The following is a 23,413-nucleotide window of genomic DNA, read 5'->3' as shown; positions in this document are numbered from 1 at the left end:
AAGGTATGGCATAAAATACCATACAGCAAAACACAAGGTATGGCATAAAATACCACACAGCAAAACACAAGGTATGGCATAAAATACCATACAGCAAAACACAAGGTATGGTATAGAATACCACACAGCAAAACACAAGGTATGGCATAAAATACCATACAGCAAAACACAAGGTATGGTATAGAATACCACACAGCAAAACACAAGGTATGGTATAAAATACCACACAGCAAAACACAAGGTATGGTATAAAATACCACACAGCAAAACACAAGGTATGGCATAAAATACCACACAGCAAAACACAAGCTATGGCATAAAATACCACACAGCAAAACACAAGGTATGGCATAAAATACCATACAGCAAAACACAAGGTATGGCATAAAATACCACACAGCAAAACACAAGGTATGGCATAAAATACCATACAGCAAAACACAAGGTATGGTATAGAATACCACACAGCAAAACACAAGGTATGGCATAAAATACCATACAGCAAAACACAAGGTATGGTATAAAATACCACACAGCAAAACACAAGGTATGGCATAAAATACCATACAGCAAAACACAAGGTATGGTATAGAATACCATACAGCAAAACACAAGGTATGGCATAAAATACCATACAGCAAAACACAAGGTATGGTATAAAATACCACACAGCAAAACACAAGGTATGGCATAAAATACCATACAGCAAAACACAAGGTATGGTATAAAATACCACACAGCAAAACACAAGGTATGGCATAAAATACCATACAGCAAAACACAAGGTATGGTATAGAATACCATACAGCAACTACCATAAGAATTACGTTATGCAAAGAAATTTCTTTGGAGGACATAACAATACATTGCCGTTGACATCCTTGTTGCACAGAAGGTGAAAGTAATGTAAAACACTATAACGCAATTACCCTGCACAATGACAATCACCACAAAATTTTGGGTGGAAGGTGTACGGCGAGGCACACGGCACAAAGTGCTACATGCAAATAATATAGATGTGGAGAAAGACCACATAAAGCATTAACATACCAATTAAATGAACATCACCACAACATTTTGGGTGAAAAGGTGTGCAGCAAGGCACACAGCACGATGTGCTACATGAAAATGGGTAGATGTGGAGAAAGACCACAAAAAACAAAATGTTGAAAAATACCACATTGCACTCGAGAAAACAATCAACATGCTTTGTGCCAGAACGTTAAAAAAAAATCAGTCACAATACATGGTGTTAAGCGAGGTCAACGCTCCGGTAAACTTCATAACCATAGACCTGTCAGACTTCAGCTGGAGATTGAAGAATCAAATGCTGCATAGCGTCTATTTAAACATAGAAAGAAATGTACCTCGTATACAAACGGATGAAATTCTGGAAGCAAAGAATTCTTTCTCTTGTTGCTCATGAATGAACGTGGTTGTCAGAGCAAAGAATCGAGGTTGGCAAATCACAGAGCAAATCGGAGAATGCATCGCAGTCTGCAGCTGGAAACATAGTGAACCTAAGATGGCGGTACGTTTTTAGACGTCATCCCGGGTGGCTTAAGGCACGCTGGAGCATTCAGGCGTGAGATGACAGCAGATGAGGACACGTACGCGCGTCACAGAGAACTGACTTGAAGGTGAGGAGCGCGTGCATGTATTTTTGAATTTGAACGATGCGCTGCCGTTAGTTGTAATGGAGATCCACCACAGAGATTTAAACAAATAGAAAAATGCAGACTCACATAAAAGAACAGTCCTTGCCCTCACATATGCGCATCCAAAGTACCGGTACTCACGCAAAGGCATGCACGGCCAGATCCACCACAGTGTCAAACAGACTGCCCTTCGACAAACGCCATCGTTGAATGAAAGGCAAAGTGTCCCCTAAAAGTCCAAATATGCTTGTGGCAGATTTTTAAAATTAAGAGAACGGTTAAACTGCTATGCAGAGAGCACGCGAGGCAGCAATATGTAAACATAAAAAAATACTCACAAATATCCCTGCGAATCCAGTCACGGGTCCCTGACTGAATGAATAAAATGAATGAAATATAAACCGATTTAAGCAGGTTATCACTGCAAAGTAGAATGAACCTGACTTGTGCTTGTAAGTTGAAACACAGAAAAGAGTTGAAGTTTCATTCCCCTTTTTTTCCTTAGAAAAGATCGGTGGGTGGAGAAACACTCTAAATGTGACCTCCAGTGGGTGGCAGCAGATATCCACTAAATTCCGCCAATTTGTAGGAAAAGTGAACAGTCTGTAATGTCAAAACTTGTATAACACTAACCGGATCTCTTCATCATTCTCCGGTTTCATGTCTCTTACTCCGGTTTCATTTCTACATCGCTGGTTCTGAACTCTCGGACACAGTTTAAAGATCACTGCCCAGAACCTGATCCTAACACTCGCTCTAGGCTCTGTGTCGCAGGAGGTAGATAGTAAGTCAATATAAGGCAGCAGAAATTGATAAAATAAAGTTGCTTCAATCGTGTCTCAAGAAATGACGGAAAGCAGAAACTGTCACTTTCAGACTGTGTTGTGAGCCAACGATGTCGCAGGAATAGTTGGCAGCAGTTCAATAACAAGCAGGAGGACTTGTAAAATAAAGTTGAAACTGGCACTTCAATATTGAGTTGCGGGCGACCGATGGCAGGTCACTGGTGGGGCTCGTTGGTGCCAGTTAGATTGAAATCCTCCTCTTAAATGTTAAATGAAATCCTCTTGATCTTGAATCTTGATTGTGGTTTTTTTTTCCTTCAGCTTCTTCTATTTCCAAACTGAAGATACCCCACTTCTGGTACCAAATGTAGTATGTTGAATGATGACAAAGTCCAAGTAGTTCCAAGAAGGTTTATTTGATTAGCAGGTTACATAGAAGTTAATCAGATGTCCAAATGATATCCTAAAGAGAGCCCCTGTAGATTATAATACGAGCCCCACCAGGAGCAGCTTCCCTGCTGCTCAGCCCATACACCAACTGACTCAGGCACTCCAACATTCCACATTACATCACACATCCCAACATTCTTACAGCTACCACTCTGGCTGAGCAGCAGGATACCACAAGAATTTTAAAATATCAGTCAAACAGAGCGCACCCTCAAGGTAGCGCTACGCTATGCGCGTAAGTCTTATGGCAGGTAGTAAAGCTCTGATACCTTGTCCGTATATATTCGGCAGAATAAAAAGCTTCCATCGCTGTATATATTCAGCAGAATCCCCTTTTCCACCACCTTTTTATTTCTTTAAATGTTCCTTAACGAAAGAAACAACCCCAAATGGTAGTACAAATGTTCTAAATGGGCACCGCTACCACCTCCTTGGCTGGATGGACACTACAACATCAGTGTCAGTATATGTCCAGAAAAAAAAACAACAATCCAGGGATCACTTACAGTTTGAAACGCGTTCCTCTTCAGTAAACTGTAAATACAAATCTCATACGTTGGTGTCCTCTTCCTTAAAAAGGGTATCCCATCCTCGTCGCCAGTTTTGAAGAGGCAGGACACATAAGGAGATTTAAAGATGGTTTAATGAGATAACAGGAACGACCCCTGGAAACACCAGCCACCTTCCTCTGCAACTGCTCTCCCTCTCAGGCCTCTACATTCAAAAGCAGGCTCAGAGAAGACAGGTTGCTGGGGAGCAGCCAGTGTTCCAATGCATCTTATAAAATGTACAAGTACAATGCTTTAATTAGATTGGAGAATATAACAGGAAGAGCACCCCAAGGCTCTCAGGTTTAACAGATGGTCAGTATATCACTTGTCCTGACTCTTAAGATCCTGTCATAAAACTACAATGGACTAGGCCACAAATTTAAAAGGGCTTTGGTGCAAAAATACCTCTTTCGACAAGAACCGTCTTGACACTGCTGCAGGAGACGCACTTGGTGGGCCCTACTGGGCAGAGGTAGCGTCGAGGCACACTAGGGGTTCACCTTGGGCTCACAGTGAATGATCATACAGGCCTGTAAGTCAGTTCCCTTCATTGTTACATGGACAGATATGGAGGGGTGCTATCCGACTATTAGTGGTATGTGGCAGGGTGTTCAGGTGATGGTGATATCTTGGTATGTCCTCCCCAGGTGTTTAGACAGTGACGCTAGCGAGAATGGTCACACGGCTACTCCAAACCCCAGACACATTGAATGTTCTAGGGGAGACCTAAATCTGATGATGAACGTAGATATGGACCGAATGACAACGGCACAACAGTCCGGGCGCACTGATACAGGCTGTTGGACTTGACATGGACAATGGGCCTACTGGACCTTTGGCCGGAGTCTCAGCCAGAGGAACAACAGTATTCATATACAGCCAATGGCATGAGGGCTATGTTCCAACTCAACTACTTCTTGGTGCCACAGATTCATTTGGGTAAATTTGTGGATAAACTCTTCCGCCCAAGGGGGAATTTCTGACCGTGCACCCCTCTATACCACAATGCGTACCCCCAGGACAGGATGTCGACTCGACCCCTGGGAAATACGAGATTAGAACGGCTCAGAATGACTCCTCCAGGTGGAATACATGACTTCACTGAACATGCACAGTCTGTCGCATCCAAGTTTTCACTGTAGGAAGCCTACAAAACAGTTGTATGGGGGCACTTGATAGCAAAAATTCCAGGTATGGGCTGGACCAGGATGATACACCAGCCCACTCGATGACAATGAGCCGGGAAGAATACAGACAAATACTGGAGGGGAGGCTGGATCACTAACAGCATGGACTTTATGAAGTGGGCAAAAAAGCGGGGAAGCTTCTATTTAGAGGGCAGGACTGGGCGTGACAGCTGAAAACAGAGACGGGACGACTCCTCGTGGAATCCTCACCGGACAAAGCCAAAGCCTTTGCTGCATACCTAAAGGGGGTATAGCAATCGGAGCTATCCTATGTGGCAATATCCCCATCCCCTGTCTGGAAGAAGATGACAGGACTTGGCGTAACAGACCACTAGAGACCCATGAAATAACAAGGCATGGTCCGATGAAAATCAGGAAAATCCCAGTGCCAAATGATTTCCTGACGAAGGGCCCTATGTATCAATCAATCAAGCGAGTTTGTAAAGTGCTTCTAATCACTGCAAGGGTATCCAGGCGCTGAGATCACAGCTGCTCTGGTGGACTCAGTTGAATAGCCAGGTCTTGAGTCCCCTTCTGAGCTCCTCAAGGCAGGGTGAGGTCCAGATATAGAAGGGGACTTTGCGGCGAGATAGGAGAAGGCGCGTCCTCGCTGTTGCTTCGGCGGATGCTGGGGTTGGAGCGAGGGTCAGGGAGTTGGATCGCAGGAGTCTGCAGAGTTGGTGGAAGTTCAGGCAGTGGTTGATGTATGCTGCTCCTTGGTGTTGCAGGGCTTTGTAGGCGTGTATCAGAAGCTTGACGGGGAGTCAGTGGAGTTTCTTCAGGTGAGGGGTGGCGTGTGTCTGTCTGGGGAGATCGATGATGAGTCTGGCTGCTGATTTCTGAATTGCCTGCAGTCTCTTTAGGTGGTTTGTGGTAATTCCTGCTTAGAGTGTGTTGCCGTAGTCCAAGTGGCTGGTGACGACAGCTTGAGTGACAGTGTGTATGGTAGAGACTGGGGACCATTTGAAGATCTTTCGGAGCGTGTGCAGCGTAAGGAAACAGGCGGAGGAGACTGCATTGATCTGGTTCTTCATGGTGAATCTTTCTGTCCAAGGTGACGCAGAGGTGCCAGGCCTAGTGCATGGGAGTAGGAGGTCCCAGCTCAGCGGCCACCAGCAGTCATTCCACGGGGAGGAGTTGTTCCTGAAGATCAGCACTCAGTCTTGTCTGTGTTGAGCTGCAGGCAGATGTTTTGCATCCAGTCGGCGATGTTGGTCATGCACAGGTGCAAGTTAGCCTTTGTGGCGGGATATTTCACGCAGGGCAATGCAGCAAGCCGCCTTGCTGCGCTGCATGATAGGGAAAAGGCAGAAATGCGCCGTATTTAACATAATAAGAAACTTTCCTGTCCTTTCCTAGGGCTGGCGCACCTTTGACTGTCTAGCGCCAACTCAGGCACCCTGCCTCATGTTTCAAGGGTGCGAGTGTTGTAGGCAAGATTCTTTCTGTGCAGGAAGGGGCACCTTCCTTCACAAAAACAATCCTGAGAGGCGTTTTCCTCTTTCTACATGTGCTGCAGAATGCAGAACATGTAAAAATAGGAACAAATTAGGAGAAATAAAGATATTTCTCCTTGATATGTCTCACTTGGGGAAGAGTAGCATTTTGACGCATTCCCATGTCTACCACTAATGGTGAGTCTGGGAATGCACCACAATCGATGGGTGTGATGCAGCACAAAGGGTCAGATTTTCATATACTCCCTATGTCACAGATTCGTAATCACAACAACGCATCCATACATTCATTCATTGGTGGGGCTCATAACACCAACACGCACTCGTCTCATTCGAATCCGTACACAGGAGAAAAAGCGCTGGACATGTGGGTACCTTATTACATTATATACCCATGCACCTATAGAATCCTGACCTTAACATCAAGGCACTCCACCACTTGGTCGATGGACCAATTAGTTGGACTGGTTGATGGTGATTTAGAACCAGCTAAGACACAATTAAAGCCTCGGAAACATTTGATTATTTTCTGTAATTAAAGAACCACAACCTCATTTCTTATTAATTACATTTTTGTTTATCTAATAATAATTTTTCTCTGCATTAGCATTTATGCACTACAGGTCATAGTATAATTCAGTTTTATTTTCAAAGAGAAATCAGACATTTAGTAAATAGGCATACATTTAGAAGGCGCATTTAATTAATTACCAATTAGCATGCGTCGGCGACTTTCTGAATAAACAGAGAGTTACCCGCAATCTCTGGTACCATATCCGGGATAAGCTGTCCGACCCGTCAGATGAAATAACTTCCCGAAAACCAAAGAAGCCCAAGGCAAACCATGGAAATCTTCACCCGCTCAATGCAGACCCAACGCCATGAAAGGTCAGCCCGATGTCCACCCCCCTTTGGCGGATGATGACTTTATATACCCTTTTTCCCTATTACTTCATGCTAACGTGCAACAATTTAGGGGTTGAGAAAGTTTCCCAGGGTAAAGTGGTTCTCCATTAAACTTGGCATAGGAAGGCACAAATCGTATAATATCCCCTTTGCTCCCAGGCAAAAGTTTCGAATGTAACATTTAGAAGGCGAGAAGACGATTCTCCTCAAGTTCTGTACTGTCCCTTCTGCTGTTCTCACACCAATGTCAGTTGGCAAGCAAACACGTTCATATCCTTGACAAGGAACACGGTGTCACAGATCTGAGGTCATTTGGAGATCCCCAGAGCCATCCAATTCTGTGCAGAAACCATCGCGCTCACATGGTGGTGTTTTCTGTAGAGACTCCATCTTAGGTACTGCGGCCTAGTAGGCCCAAATGCCAACTTAAGCAAAAACAGACATAACAGTAATTAAAATTTAGAAATGGAGATTCTAATGTTTAACCCCACACTAATCCCAATGTATATTAGTATTTCCCTAGCTGTAGCAACATTTGAAGCGAAAATACTCACCATTTGGTAATACTGGAAAGCACAAACAATCACAAAGCAACATAAATCATGCAATTTTCTATTTCACCACAATCTAAGGTTAGTTTGCGTACCATAATTAATTAATTAATTAATTATTCTGCCATGCAATTTGCATTTTAGTCCCACGTGTATCTCCTGTTTATCAAGGTGTAAAAGTTGATTAGTGAGATTTCACTACAAACCAGTTAGTGCAAGTTAGATTTAGACTGATTACGTAATTAATTTCATGCAATTTAGAGGAGGTATACAACATCCATCAGGTGGATGCGTGGGGACACCGACGCCCCACCCATGGAACGCCTCCCTGGGGCAGCGATCTGTGCTGCCTTGTCGTACTCTTGATTCATCACCCATGCAGGGTCCTGCAAGGTGGCCTTGCACGGCCTGATAAATCTAACTTAAGTTTTGCGTCGCCCTTGCTCCCCCTTGGGTTGTGACTCAAAACCTTGCTGGATAACCAGGTCTGTCCAGGCCGCATTCCGCTTAAAAGTGTCATCTTTTAAAAATACTTGCAGGTAATATAAATTGAAGGGGTATTTTAACGTCCTTGGTGTGCTTTGAACATTACACTACGCACTGTAACACTGGCCGTGTTCAGTGGCAAGCTTTCAGAGAGATATGGGTTGGCACTCTACTAGTCCAGTCTGGGCTCGCCATTGAATGAGCCCCAGGAAATGGGCAAGCCTGTCTGCGTCCGGATGTGGCCAGGAGCCAGAACCCCTGCTGTGTCTCCTACCCCCCCAAGAGTATACTCTGAGGAAGAACTCTACCACTTACAGCGGCCAATAGAGAAGGACTGTATCGATAGCCCAGATCCTAATGATATTTCCTTTATCTGTAAATCTTTCTGAAATAAAGTAGGTGGTGGGGGGGTCGCCATTATCCATAAGAAAGATGCAAGTGGGAAATTCACCACTACTCCCACTCCAGGGAGTGAAAATCTTACGTACTCCTTGGAACTCTGTCAGACATGTACGCTTCAGGTGTACTGATGTATCGCCCACCTGGACCCTTCCCAGTTTCTAGTGACTCTCCCAGAGTGATGCTGTCCACCCACAAAAAGGACTCCTTCTTGATCCCATATTCTCAAATATCTCCGACCTACGATTATCTACTTCCCACCCATCATGCTGCTCAGACCGCTGTATGATCCCCTCCCAGCTTGAGAGGGTTGGAATCCAATTCATACCCAAAGCCAGTCATGGTGGAAGCGGGTCGGAATTAGACAGAGATGGCTCGGACACAGGCCTTCTTAGTTCCACCCCACTATGGAGGGAGATATAGCCGAAATGTACTCCACGTTTGAAGAATGGATAGAAAAATCACTGGAGCACCTAACTCCCACGAGGTGACAGAAGAGCAGTCGCACCCAAGCGCCTGCTTGTGGTGCACCAATACTCTCATAATCCTAAAAAGGAACGCACAGGACTGTGCCATAGGGAAGGCTGCAGCCTCCTCCCTTAGCACTGACATCAATAATGCCACCAACTCCACAGAGGAGCTTTTCAAGATGGTTTATTCACTCATGAAGCCACCCCCAGCACATGCGGCCCGACACCCACTGAGGCTAGATGCAATGTGTTAGCAAGGTACTTTAGGGAGAAGAAGAACAGAATCGGTGCCCCCTGGCCCAGGGCTGTGGCCCCTGCTAGGGGAGGTGAAGGAGAGCTGACAGCATTGCCGAAGATCAGAACAACTAACCCTTCCCCCAATCTGCCTTCTGCCCGTTACCATAGAAACAGGTCATGGAACACTGTACTGAGCACACAGGTCACAAGTTCAGCACACAATGTTGCTAATCAAGACAGCAAGTGTGCTTGACTTTTTAACATATCAGCTTATCATATATAATGTTCCTTACAATCAGTTTTTGTTAACTAATAAGAATCATGCGTTTAAAAAACAGAAATATACACCCTACCTTTCAGTGTAGAAGGTTGTCAAACAACCAATGATTTCTTGTCTTTTTTCAAAACTGCATCTTAGCCACCATTTAAAAAAATCTTACTTTCCAAACTTCCATTTCATTTACAGAGACCATCTGAGTGCATCCAGACCTCCTTTCAAGCTGCTTAGTGTGGATTGTGGGACACAGCTATATTTTCTGGAGCCAAAGGTATGCAGAAAACAAAGGCTTTCACAAAGACCTAGGTTTGCCAAATGTAGACATTAAATGGATTGGACAGAGAGGGTTAAAGTGGCACCAATTGATGCCATTGGTGAAATCCTTCATGCATATCCAACACCCTGACCTCATAATAGTGCACTGTGGTGGCAATGACCTAGGCACTTTGACTGGGGTAGGTCTGGAAATGCTTATGAAGGACACCTTTGCAGAACTGATTTCACTTTTCCCCAAAACTGCCTTTGTGTATTCTAACATATGCCAAAGGCAGAAATGGAACTGGTCCGATCATTTTTGTCCACAAATTGAGAAAGCTAGGAAACATGTGAATAAATCTGTTTCTGCTTTTCTCCGAGACTATAGAATGGGGTCCATTTACAATAACAATCTGCGCTTTCATATGCAAGAGATGTATAGGAGAGATGGAGTACACTTTACTGATGAAGGAAACATAGTCTTCCTCAACAACTTTAGACTTTGTATAGGTACTTACTTATAAGTACTAAAAACTCTCAATGAACACAACGGCTCTTTTTAGAGCCACTCAAGAACAAAACACTTAAGCTTGATGTTTATCTCCCAAAAATGTAAATTTTTTTTGTCCTTGGATCCGCGCACCCAACGCAAGAGAATCCGTGCACTCAACGCGATAGGATGCGCGCACCCTGCGCGCATTTCACCGTTTTTTTTTTTTTAAAAGGGGCCTCAGGGTGTCCTTCTGGGACCCCCTAAGCAGATCTAGAGAGTCAGAGTATTTCCACTCTGCCCCCTTTATATATTTTACACACTTATTCCCCTTGCTTCTTCAGCCTCGCTTCTACCGAGGCAGAAAATGGCCGCCAACAGTTCCTGGTTTCAAATGTAGACAGACACTCGACAGCCAATTAGCATTCAGCGCGTGATCGTCAGGGTGCGCGCTCGGTTCGGGGAGGATGCGCTTACGGTGCGGGTAGGGTGCGCGGATCCTCCCCGGCCATAGATATCACTAACTTTTTTACCCTAATTTTCTCAGGAACTACTGAACAGATTCAAACCATTTATGCAAAAGGCACGAGTCTGAACTGAGGACTACCTCTTTGCCAAATTTGGTGTCATTCCGTTCAGCAGTTCGGGCTGTAGCTGCGACAACAGATCCTATGGGAAATTGCATGGGGAAAACGTGTTTTGGGACCCCCTTTTTTCTCGGCCCCCACTTGACGAATCACCACGAAACTTTCAGGGTAGGAGCAAAGCGGAGCTGGCCAAATGTTTGGAAAATTTCGCGAGGATTCGTCAACCGGCGCCAGACTTATTGGGAATAAAATGTTGCGGATTTCCTATGGAAAATAGGTCCTAACTATAACTATCTACTGGCGACCGCCAGTAGATAATATATATATTACCTACTTGCGGTCGCCAGTAGGTAGTTATAGTTAGGATCAAGTTTCCAAAGAAGAGCATTTTTTGTTTCGCTTATAACTTTGGCGTCGTTTGATGAATCTTCATGAAATTTTCCAAACTAATTTTTTGTTCATATCAGCTCCTATGTTGAAAGTTTAGGGGTGATTTGTCAAGGGGGGGTGGGGCGAGAAAAAAAGGGGGTCCCAAAACGTGTTTTCTCCATGTTAATTTCCATAGGAAACTTTAGACTAGGCTACAGGTCGAACGGGTGAACGGAATTACCCCGATTTGGTGTAAATCCGTTCAGTAGTTTTGGAGAAATATTGAAATTTACAGATATCGATATTTGGGAATTCTGCCATCTGATTGGCTGAGGCGTTACGAGCACAAGCTTGCTGCTTTTTAGCTGCGAGCGGTTGCAACCTGGAAGTGTTGGCAGTCATTTTGTGATTCCGTTGAAAGGAGTAAGAGGGAAAAAGGGCGAAAAGAGTAGGAAACAGGAGGATAGGAGAACTGTAACCTCTCTGGGGGAGTGCGAAGCGAAGTAGTCACTCCTACCGGACTGAAAGTGCGGTGTTGCTCAGAGTGACATGGTGCTGAGATGAGATGCTGCTACACTCGGGTATGAAACCCAGAGCCTAAACCGTGAGGTCATTGCTGTAAAGTGATGTGCTCTGGTGTTTGTAGCATACCTGTGGAAGTATTGTTAGTAGGTGTTTATACCATACAGGGAGTGGGAAGCGAATTACTGACCTCTACTGGGCGTTTATACTATACCGGAAGTGGGAAGCTAAGTACTCACGCCTACCGGTGTGAAGACTCGGGGATCAAATCGAGCTGATTGCTGTAAAGTGATGGGCTGTGGGCGCTGTAGCATACTGGCCGCTGTAGTACAACTATGTAAGTAGTGTTAGAATGCGTTTATACTATACAGGGAGTGGGAAGCAAACTACTCACCCCTACTGGTCTGAAGACTCGGGGATTAAACCATGAGCTCATTGTTGTAAAGTGATGTGCTATGGGCGCTGTAGCATACCTGTGGAAGTAGTGTTAGTTTGCATTTATACAATACAGGGAGTGGGAAGTGAACTACTCACCCCTACCGGTCTCAAGACTCGTGGATGAAACCATGATCTCATTGCTGTAAAGTCATGTGGTCTGTGTAGTATTCCAATGTAAGTCATAGTAGAATGTTAGTATGTAATGCTACTATAATGTAAGTATGTAATATTAGAATGTAGGGCTGTCGTGAGGGGAATCTTGGGGAGTTTGTACACGGTGCTGGAGAAGACGTTTGCCTTGCTGTCTGGTCCTGTTGGTGGCTGTATAAGCTGTCTTCGTTTCCTGCAATAAATCTACTTATCGGATCCACTGCTGTCTTCCTGTTCACTACATAAATTTGGCGACGAGCGGGAGAAGGTGAAAAGAAGGCAGCACTCACCAAGGTTTTGTGCTTGCTTGCGTTGTGCTGAAGACCCATTTTCTAGGTGAATCTGTTTCTACTCATCCCAGGGTCGTCGGCTGATTGAACTATGTGATCCGACCTCTGGTAGGATTTATATTTTTTGATTATGGGCTTCCTCTGCCTCTTCACTACACTCTGTTTGCTGTACTACACGTGTGTAAGTAGTGTTAGTATGCGTTTATACTAATTCTGTAGTTAACCAATGCATCATGGCCCTATTGAGCGCCACCTCCCAGGCGCAGGTCATACAATGTCCCGGGGTGTGCATCCGCGGGACATTTATGTTTGCTATTACAGGGCGGGAACATTGCTTCCACCCTGTGATAGTAAATTCATGGAAAACCTTGTATCGCTTCAAAAAAACAGATCCAGATAATAAAAATGGAGAAAAAAAAATGAAGCGGGGTCTCACCCGTTCATTTAAATAAGCCCACTGGTGGGTAATGTTCCGGGGCCAATCCTAATATTATATTGCGGGGTCTCTGCAGCACTGGGGACCTCAATCCCACATGTAAATTAGGCGCGGGAGGGCACAGAGAAGTTTCGCAGACTAGGGGATCAACACCTCCCCGGGTATTGTTTACTAATTGTTCGGGGGGCTTCGAGGCCAACTTAAGACCGGGGATCGGCAACCTTCGGGGCTTTACTTAAATATGCAGGGTGGGCCTCGCCAGTCCTTGAAGCCTCAGTGGCCCTAGGCAGTGCCTTATTGGTTCTGAAATCACACAGCCAGTACTCATGGTGTTATAAAGTGATACACTCATAGAACCCTTGCCGTTGTAGAATTACCCAGGCTTCATTTATGTAATAGTCTGTTGATTTATATTTGGTAGGTGCAACGCAAAATTAAAAATGTTTTCCCTCATAACCTACTATCAACCGCTGATTTTCACAATAAACTACAGACAAGTGTTGGCAGAAAAAGAAGACCCATACACTCACTTATTTATTGGTAAAAAAAATAACTTTTATTTAAACAACACAAATAAATGGAAATGTTACTGTATTCGAACAACAGTAAAACATGAAAGAAGTGGGTGGGACTCCTCCGGAAGCATCGTACAAAACCTGCAAGAGAAAAAAGAAACATAAGTATGTGTGCCATGTCCAAGAGAACAAGCATTGCAATGCAATAGGTCTCACATTAACGCGAGTTTAAGCTATTGGAATTGTAAGTAACAATGCCTTTTATTGTTGTATTAAAAACGAAAACAAAAATAAAAGGCAATGTTATTTGCATTGTCAATAGCTCACACTCACGTAAGTGCGAGACCTATTGCATTGCAAATGCTTGTTAATTGCTGGCAGGTCTACGACCAGGAGGGACCCTTAAAGCCCTGTGCACTGTACGTTTCAAGCAAGCACCCTCTGCACAAGTCTAAAGGCTCCTTGCTCTTTGACCCAAGGCACCCTGCCCAGTGACACTGGCTCCTGCTCACAGTATGAGGTTCCTATCCCTAAAACTCACCACCATTGGCTCACAGCATGAGACCTGAGGCAGCCTTAAGCCGCGCTCATGAGCTGGCATCAGAAAAGAGGCAATACCAGCACGCGCCCTGAAGTGCTCGTAAGGCGCCACTTAGGCGCTCTAAAAACGTCAAAATAAATACAATGAAATAACAAGCCCGGGAGTTGTGTGCGTGCGCACGCGCTAAAAGAAACATTTAAAAAGCAAACGAGTAGTGCTCAGAGGTGCTTGAGTGAGTGCGCTGGCGATGAGTGGGAGTGTGATCGCGCATCCTGCTCTTTTTCAAAGCACATACTCGTGCTTGTGGCGCGTGGCTGCGCACTCCCTCAAGCCGTATGCTGCCACAAGCACAAGTATGCGCTTTGTAAAAAGAGCTGCACGACGACTAAAGGTCTCCTATGCAGTGCATGCGCACTGCGTAGGCGAGACCTAAAAAGAAAGGTAGTCAGAATGAAAGGAAGAAAGTGAGACTGGGACAGAGAGCGAGTGGGTGGAAGGGAGAAGGGGAGGGAGAGTCAAAAGAACAGAGGGAGGAGGAGACAGAGCGTCGGCCTACTGCACCCAGCCCTCACTGTTTACCTCCCGTCACCCGTGTGTCTGGGACGCTGGAGTCCGCGAGAAAGAGTGCGGTCCAGCAAGTCTTTCAATTAAAACAGAGATATGATTGAGGCCAGAGATTATATTATTATCTACGGCAACATCGCTTGTCTGCACCTGTGCACCCAGGCTGCTGCACCCCAGCCCCTTCCCCCGCACTGTGCTCAATTGCAGCTCCTGCGCACTGAGGCTTCACTGCTCACCTGCCACAACCGGTGTGTCCAACAACGTGCTGGTGCGAGCTCCAACTCCGGGGTGCCGCTCTCAGGGTGGCACAGCAGGTCTCCGGTCGGGGACGGTGTATTGATACCACGATGGAAGGCGTCAGAAAGGCCAGAGCATCAGCACCGGTTGAGCACCTGCTGCGTGCTTTTTCGTGCAACTAACTCAGTGTCTGAAAAGGGAGAAATAATATAATGTTGGAAACGTCTTATGGTAAATGAAGGTTTATTTCAAGCTTAAGGGAGAACACCAGTTGAGTGCATCCTTCCTTCTTGAAGTACGATCTACCAACTGTTAGTGGTAATTGTGGTTCAAAGAGGAGTTGGAGTGCACGAGAATACACAAGGGTAAATAATAATACATTATCCCAACGTTCACATACAAAGGAACAGAGCGCATGCTAGAAGGATAATGTGCGCGTGCAATGCAGTTAGGCAAGCCGTGTGCATGTACACTTAGTAATCAGCTCACTACAGTGCCCCAAAAGCAAACACCACGTGTCTGTAGGGCAGCGCTGCCCGCTGGCTCAGGCCTACAGTACGGTCCAGCAGGTCCTTAAAATGAGAGAGAGATGTGACTGAATGAGGTCAGAGATCACATCATTACGCATCATTGTGCACCCAGGCTGATGCCCCCCATCCCTTCCGCCGCACTGCGCTCAATTGCAGCCCCTGTGCACGCAGGACCCACTGCTCACCTGCTGTCATTGGTTTGTGTCCAAACACGATGGCCAGTAGGGTTCACAATTCAGATGTAGTTTTGATTGCAAGGATGATGTACACCTCATGGATCCCTTTTTTTTACTACGCATTGTGATATGCGAGGTGGATGCGGCCATATCACCTGAAGCAGTGTGGAAGAACTGGGACATGTGGCGTCGTTGTTATCCTATTTATACGTACACAAAGTGGGCTGGGCTTGCGTACGCCAGGGGACCTGGGCGTTGATCAGTTCCTGCCTGGGCAGGAAGTGTACTTATGTGTGTGTCCCTGTTGCAGTTTTGAAGTCGCACAATCCGCAATTTACATTAATGTGGCAACTATCGCTAATGAGATGCTGTCCGAAAACATTGAATGGACAACATCACATGTCGTTGTCAAGCTTGTGGATATGCGCATTCAGGCATGTCAATGGTGTGCGGTATTATTCAAAGTGTTGCTATCGCGAATCGCACACATGTGAATGTGCTCGGATGGATGGAGGATCAGCAGTGAGACTACATCATACACAGTGATAACGCTCATTACAGTCAAGCAATGCATGTCAAACGTGAATCTGAAAGTCTCACATATGACACACTACTATACTGGTAAAGCCTGACAACAGAGCATACTGCAACACAAATCTACACTTTACTGTATGTGACATGTGATCTAGGATGTGTACTCTGCCCATGGCTGATGATACCCCTTCGAGCCACCAATACCCAAGCCGAAAGGCAGCACAATAATGCGCGCACACACACACCAGGGGCATCGTGTAACACACATTTGTTTTTTGATGTAACGTTTCAGATGCATGGCTATTACACGTGGAAGGCTACTGTACAGAGCATGATTATTGATCAAGATGATTGTTGCATGTTGTGTTTACTATAAGATATGTGTATATAGCAAAAGAGTTTTCAAAAAAGCTCTGTAAGCAGAAGAGGAGTCTCTCATCAAACGGTGTAGAGAGAATGACTAAAATGGGTGGGGTGCTCCAACTGTTACAATGGGAAATGTTATGAACCAATCAAAAGCTTTTTTTTAAGGTCACAGGAGGCTGCACCTGACGCGATTTTGAGAAAATATATTTACCACAATATAAGTTTATTACAGTTAAAAATATATAAATGTGGAAAATATTTTAGATTATCGCTTGCTCTCATATACACTTTAAACTTATTTCGATATAGTTTTGAGACATAAAAAAATTAATGAGGGAATGGCGTACCCGGCGCGATACCATACGTCTTGTAGTGAAGGTAGCTACATACATTGCTATGTTAGCTTAAGCGCGTTAGATGTTAGAAAGCCATCTTGCCACTTTTGCTGCTTTTGCACGCGACACTGAAGATACATGTTATTATTTGAGAAACCGCTTGCTTGCCTTTGCTTCACATGAGAACTGTCTGTTGTTCACCTCCCTAGACGTGCACTGCGACCTTGGTCTGAACATTGTGTGCAAAACACTTTGAGCAGCCAGACAATGTATGTTTTTGAATCCAGGTTGATCGGCCCACTCTCTAGTCATAATATGCACACAGCTGCAAATACCTGAATGTCGAGAGCCTTTAATATTACAGTTTGCATGCGTTTGAAACACATTCTGGAGAAGAACATTTCCAGGCGCAGAGCAAAGCTGATCCTGTGATGCGATCCTCATAAAGCTGATGTTTACGGTATGGGGTTCCCCATTCAAGCCTAAGAGACCTTCTACTAGTCTAATAATATTAGTTTACTAGCGAAAGGAAGGTGGCTGTATGCCACTGTCATTTATACTATGATTTCTCCTTTCATTTTCTATGGGATTGTAACAATGCTGATGGTTTTAATTATAATCATTTGTCTGCTTATGTTAGCCAAAGTACGGCATCTTAGGACACGTAGTTTATCAAATAAACTTTTTTAAACTTTACCGTGTCTCTGATTACTTTGTTGTGGATTGATATATGTATAATAGTGAACAGGTATTTCCGATTCCCACCATTCCTGAGAATACTCTAAGTCGCTTGTTCTGGGTTGTCTATACATTGGGACCTCTGTGATGATATGGATAACGAATGTGACACTGATGCTGGTCGGATAGGGGTTCTGGGTGATGAGGTGAGTTTTTTGGTACGCCACAATTCACTGAGGTCCTGGTTTCCAGCACATAGTTCTGTGCATAAGCAGAATCCCTGCAACAGTCTATGACGTAACACAGGGCCTGGCAGCGTGCACTCGTCGCATACGGAACGCGCAGCCAGCGCGACCCTATACGTAGATGACGTAACACGCGTATTGGTACCGCGCAGCTGTCGCATACCAAACTACGAGCTGGCGCGACCTTATACGTATATGATGTTAGGCGGGACACGGTGCTACGAAGCCGTCGGATACGAAATGCGGATCCTTAACGAGTTTCGCAATATTGCAGATAGGATTCGAAAAAAAAAAATATATATATATATATATATATATATATATACTTTTTTTGGAAGATATAAAAAATTACATAATTTTTCAAATTAAACAAAAAAAGGATAATAGAGTTGCAAAATATTACATAAACAAATAGAAAAAATATAGGTTTTATAAATATTAAAATATGAAATTAACATTTAAAAAACCTTTGAAATTCACTGAAAAAACCATAGGTTTTACAGACATTATAGTTAGGAATTAGCATTTAAAAAACCTTAGAAATTCACTGAAAAAACCATAGGTTTCAGGGACGTTATAGTTAGTTGGACATTTGACTCATATAAAACCAGAGAAATTCACCTGTTATAGTTAGTTGGGCTAACTAAAACTCGTGCGCCCGCAATTCACTGGTGATGACGTCACATATTACATCACTCAGGCGCAGAGCAGGCAGGTGTATTCAAACCTGGGTCTTGAACGTGTGCTGTGTGGTTTGTAATGCTGGGATTGCAGCTGATGTTGATGGTTTGCAGGTTTATTTAATTACACTTACCCTGGGCCTGCGGGCAGAATGTCCGCCTCCCAGTGCAAGGCCGGGAATGGCTGTTGGGCTAAGGAGTTTCACCTGCAGCTGTTTAGGGGATGGTAGGCACTGACACAGATGTGTCAGGATAAAAAAAAACATTCTCTGGCTCGAGTGCGGAGATGCCGGCCCAACTGCTGGGATTCCAGCCCGACTATGGAGATTCCGGCCCAACTGTGGAATTACCTCCCTGAGTGTGGAGATTCCGACTTGACTGCAGACGTAAAGATACGACTCGTAACTTACCTTTGTAAATCCCAAAAGCCGTAAACTTAGATTTTTGGTCTAAGTGTACCTTTGTGAATACCGAAAGTCGGAAACTTAGACTTTAAGTACAAGTTTACCTTTCTGAATCAGGACCATTTTACCAACAATAAAAGATAGAAAGTAAAGACAAGCGATAAACAACACGTGTTTAAAGTGACTTAATCGGAAGCCTTAGCCTCACATCATACCAGCATTCTCCCACAAGTGTGCTGCCCCGGAGATGAGACATTAAACATATAAAATCCCTGATGAAAGACAACACAGGTGGTCAATTAAACCACTTTCTTGTTGGTGTTTAGAATTGGGTCCCCTTCAACACCCTATGATGACTGAGGGCAACAAAACATAAAAAGTCACTCGTTTCTGAACCCCGTCCACATGTACAAGACATTTTTCTGGACCCTATAGAAAGTCTTCACTCACCCGTAATCGTTGAATACCAACATGTATTTCACAATGATGCGTGTGACCCTTAACGATATGGGCTAGCTAAGTGAATGTAATGCCTGAGTGAGGAAGACCGATGGAATGAGGAATACCATGGCTTTCCGTGGTACCACATTGGCCAATCACCGGTGCTTGATTATGTTATGTTTTGCTTTCAGTTTAAACACTCTATGTTTCTGAATCATAGTCACAAGCATCGTTGTGGAGTGCATGTTGGTATCCAATGATTACGGGTGAATGAAGACTTTAGGTAGGGTCCAATAAATCGCTTGTTACATGTCTCTGGTTTGCCATATAATTTAGTTATGGGACGTGTAGGTGCATTATCTTCCCAATGTAAGTTTCAGTGGTTCCAATGTGTTTATTCTTTGGGGCAGATCTACAATAAACGAATGCAGCACGAGGCCGCAAGTCATTTTGCTGTGCTGTGCTGCGTTACTTCCGAAGCACAGGGATGCAACATATTTACAACAATATGTCTCATCTCTGTGCTTCCCCCTGCGCTGGTGCACTAACTGCTGCCATGCGCCGGCACCCTTGCACCATGGTGCAAAGGTGCCTGCGTCGTGGGGACATTGTTTTTGTGCAGGAAGGGGCACCTTCCTGCACAAACACAATCAATTGAGGTGATTTCCTCTTCCAATGTGTGCTGTAGAATGCAGCACGCATTGAAAGAGGGGAACACGTGGAGAAATGAAAACATTTCCCCTCGTTGCACTTCGCTACGCCACCCCTAGGGTGGCGTAGCATTCTGACACATTTCCAGATTCACGATTTCTCGTAAATCTGGAAATGCATCAGTGGACATGGGTGTTGCGTGGGAACACCCACAGCAACACCCATGTCACGCCCCTAACACGCAAAGTGTTGCTCGAAGAGGGGCGATATTTACAAGCACAGGTTAAGTCACGCAGGGTGACTTTACCTGTGCTTGTAAATATCACTTAGCAGGCTGCGCCACCGGTGCGTCACGCAACGTGATGCACCGGCGGGGCAAGGGGCTTGTAAATATCACTTAGCAGGCTGCGCCACCGGTGCATCACGCAGCATGATGCACCGGCGGGGCAAGGGATTTGTAAATATCACTTAGCAGGCTGCGCCACCGGTGCGTCACACAACGTGATGCACCGGCGGTGCAAGGGGCTTGTAAATATCACTTAGCAGGCTGCGCCACCAGTGAGTCACGTAACATGATGCACCGGCGGGGCAAGGGGCTTGTAAATCTGCCACTTTGATTTTAAGAAAAATTCTGTGGGATATTTTGACTTGATGTTATGTGTTAACCACGATCTTTCACATATTTATATATGTTTTGTTGACATATTTGCAGCCCTGAAAAAGCCAGATGTTGGCGAAACTACTTGGCTGCTCATTTCTCTGCCCAAATGTGAACTAAAGCATGAATAACAAGCATTGAAAATGCAATAGGTCTCGTCTTTGATTAAGTTAAAGCCATTTGCTGAGCTAATGGTATTGTATAGCAAAGCAAATGGTTTTAACTTAATGAAAGGCGAGACCTATTGCATTTTTAATGCTTGTTCCTATTGGTCACAGTTACAGTGTCCAGGTCCTGAGCGCAGATTCTACATGATATACGGGACACAGAATTTAGCTTTCAAGTATAAGTCAGGAACGTGAGACGCGAACAACAAGGTCGAAAAGAGAAGCAATGAATAAAAAAAAGTTTAAGCCCATCATCTTGGGGAGGCTAAGTTGCGCGCTGATGATCTAAAGCTGTGGCATGAAGGTCCCAAATTGAGGCAAGTCCCATGCTGTTCATGTCTGAGAATTAGAGGGATTCCACTGTCACGAAGAAGGTCTGGAGATGAGGTCTCGAAAGGAGTTAGGGGCGGCGCCATACATTAAAAAAAACACTGTGCCAGCCTGCTTCAAGTGCTCCTCCCGAGCAGCCCTGCCTGCCGATCACATAATCTCCCGTGCCTGAATGTGCCCTTGTGTAACGTAACCGGAGCTCTTGTAAAGCGCTCCAATACCTTCAGCTAGAGTTCGCGATATAGGTATCTGCATTAAAAAAAACACCGTGCCACCCTGTCTCATGCGCTCCTCCTGAGCAGCCCTGCCTGCTGATCACATAATCTCCCCGTGCCTGAATGTGCCCTTGTGTAACGTAAACGGAGCTCTTGTAAAGCGCTCCAATATGGTCAGGTAGAGTTCGCGCTATAGAAATCTGCATTAAAAAAAACACCGTGCCAGCCTGTCTCAAGCGCTCCTCCTGAGCAGCCCTGCCTGCCGATCATATAATCTCCCTGTGCCTGAATGTGTCCTTGTGTAACGTAACTGGAGCTCTTGTAAAGCGCTCCAATACCTTCAGCTAGAGTTCGCAATATAGAAATCTGCATAAAAAAAACACTGTGCCAGCCTGTCTCAAGCGCTCCTCCTGAGCAGCCCTGCCTGCCGATCACATAATCTCCCCGTGCCTGAATGTGCCCTTGTGTAACGTAACCGGAGCTCTTGTAAAGCGCTCCAATACCTTCAGGTAGAGTTCGCGCTATAGAAATCTGCATAAAAAAACACCGTGCCAGCCTGTCTCAAGCGCTCCTCATGAGCAGCCCTGCCTGCCGATCACATAATCTCCCCGTGCCTGAATGTGCCCTTGTGTAACGTAACCGGAGCTCTTGTAAAGCGCTCCATTACCTTCAGGTAGAGTTCGTGCTATAGAAATCTGCATTAAAAAAAAACACCGTGCCAGCCTGTCTCAAGCACTCCTCCTGAGCAGCCCTGCCTGCCGATCACATAATCTCCCCGTGCCTGAATGTGCCCTTGTGTAACGTAACCGGAGCTCATGTAAAGCGCTCCAATACCTTCAGGTAGAGTTCGCGCTATAGAAATCTGCATTAAAAAAAAACACTGTGCCAGCCTATCTCAAGCACTCCTCCCGAGCAGCCCTGCCTGCCGATCACATAATCTCCACGTGCCTGAATGTGCCCTTGTCTAACGTAACCGGAGCTCTTGTAAAGCGCTCCAATACCTTCAGCTTGAGTACGCGATATAGAAATCTGCATTAAAAAAAACACCGTGCCACCCTGTCTCATGCGCTCCTCCCGAGCAGCCCTGCCTGCCGATCACATAATCTCCCCGCGCCTGAATGTGCCCTTGTGTAACGTAACCGGAGCTCTTGTAAAGCGCTCCAATACCTTCAGGTAGAGTTTGCGCTATAGAAATCTGCATTAAAAAAAACACTGTGCCAGCCTGTCTCAAGCGCTGCCAATCACATAATCTCCCTGTGCCTGAATGTGCCCTTGTGTAACCTAACCGGAGCTCATGTAAAGCGCTCCAATACCTTCCGGTAGAGTTCGCATCTGCATTAAAAAAAAACACTGTGCCAGCCTATCTCAAGCGCTCCTCCCGAGCAGCCCTGTCTGCTGATCACTTAAATCTCCCCGTGCCTGAATGTGCCCTTGTCTAACGTAACCGGAGCTCATGTAAAGCGCTCCAATACCTTCAGCTAGAGTTCGCGATATAGAAATCTGCATTAAAAAAAACACTGTGCCAGCCTGTCTCACCCGCTCCTCCCGAGCAGCCCTGCCTGCCGATCACATAATCTCCCCGTGCCTGAATGTGCCCTTGTGTAACATATTGGAGCTCATGTGAAGCGCTCCAATACCTTCAGCTAGAGTTCGCGATATAGAAATCTGCATTAAAGAAAACACCGTGCCAGCCTGTCTCAAGCGCTCCTCCTGAGCAGCCCTGCCTGCCGATCACATAATCTCCCCGTGCTCGAATGTGCCCTTGTGTAACGTAACCGGAGCTCTTGTAAAGCGCTCCAATACCTTCCGCTGGATTTCGCGATATAGAAATCTGCATTAAAAAAAACACTGTGCCAGCCTGTCTCACACGCTCCTCCCGAGCAGCCCTGCCTGCCGATCACATAATCTCCCCGTACCTGAATGTGCCCTTGTGTAACGTAACCGGAGCTCTTGTAAAGCGCTCCAATACCTTCAGGTAGAGTTCGCGCTATAGAAATCTGCATTATAAAAACACTGTGCCAGCCTGTCTCAAACGCTCCTCCCGAGCAGCCCTGCCTGCCGATCACATAATCTCCCCGTGCCTGAATGTGCCCTTGTGTAACGTAACCGGAGCTCTTGTAAAGCGCTCCAATACCTTCAGCTAGAGTTCGCGATATAGAAATCTGCATTAAAAAAACCACCGTGCCAGCCTGTCT

General features: G+C 45.3%; 1 protein-coding gene and 1 long non-coding RNA gene across 2 annotated transcripts in view; one reads left to right on the top strand and one right to left on the bottom strand.

Moving 5' to 3' along the window:
• The window catches only part of LOC146859578 (uncharacterized), a 620,782-nt gene that overhangs the window by 416,988 nt on the left and 180,381 nt on the right, over positions 1-23,413 (top strand). The window lies entirely within an intron of this gene.
• Positions 13,531-23,413, bottom strand: part of LOC146859579 (uncharacterized) — a 36,181-nt gene continuing 26,298 nt past the window's right edge. The window contains exons 2-3 of the long non-coding RNA XR_014979318.1: positions 14,808-14,998; positions 13,531-13,607 (exon numbers count right to left, since the gene is read on the bottom strand). This is a non-coding gene — a long non-coding RNA (uncharacterized LOC146859579). The remainder of the gene's footprint in view (positions 13,608-14,807; positions 14,999-23,413) is intronic.

The sequence above is a fragment of the Triturus cristatus genome, chromosome 3_1 (genome assembly GCF_964204655.1).
Source record: "Triturus cristatus chromosome 3_1, aTriCri1.1, whole genome shotgun sequence".
NCBI classification, from domain to species: domain Eukaryota; kingdom Metazoa; phylum Chordata; class Amphibia; order Caudata; family Salamandridae; genus Triturus; species Triturus cristatus.
Note: the sequence above shows the minus strand (reverse complement) of the source record. Positions and strands in the feature narration are given on the sequence as shown.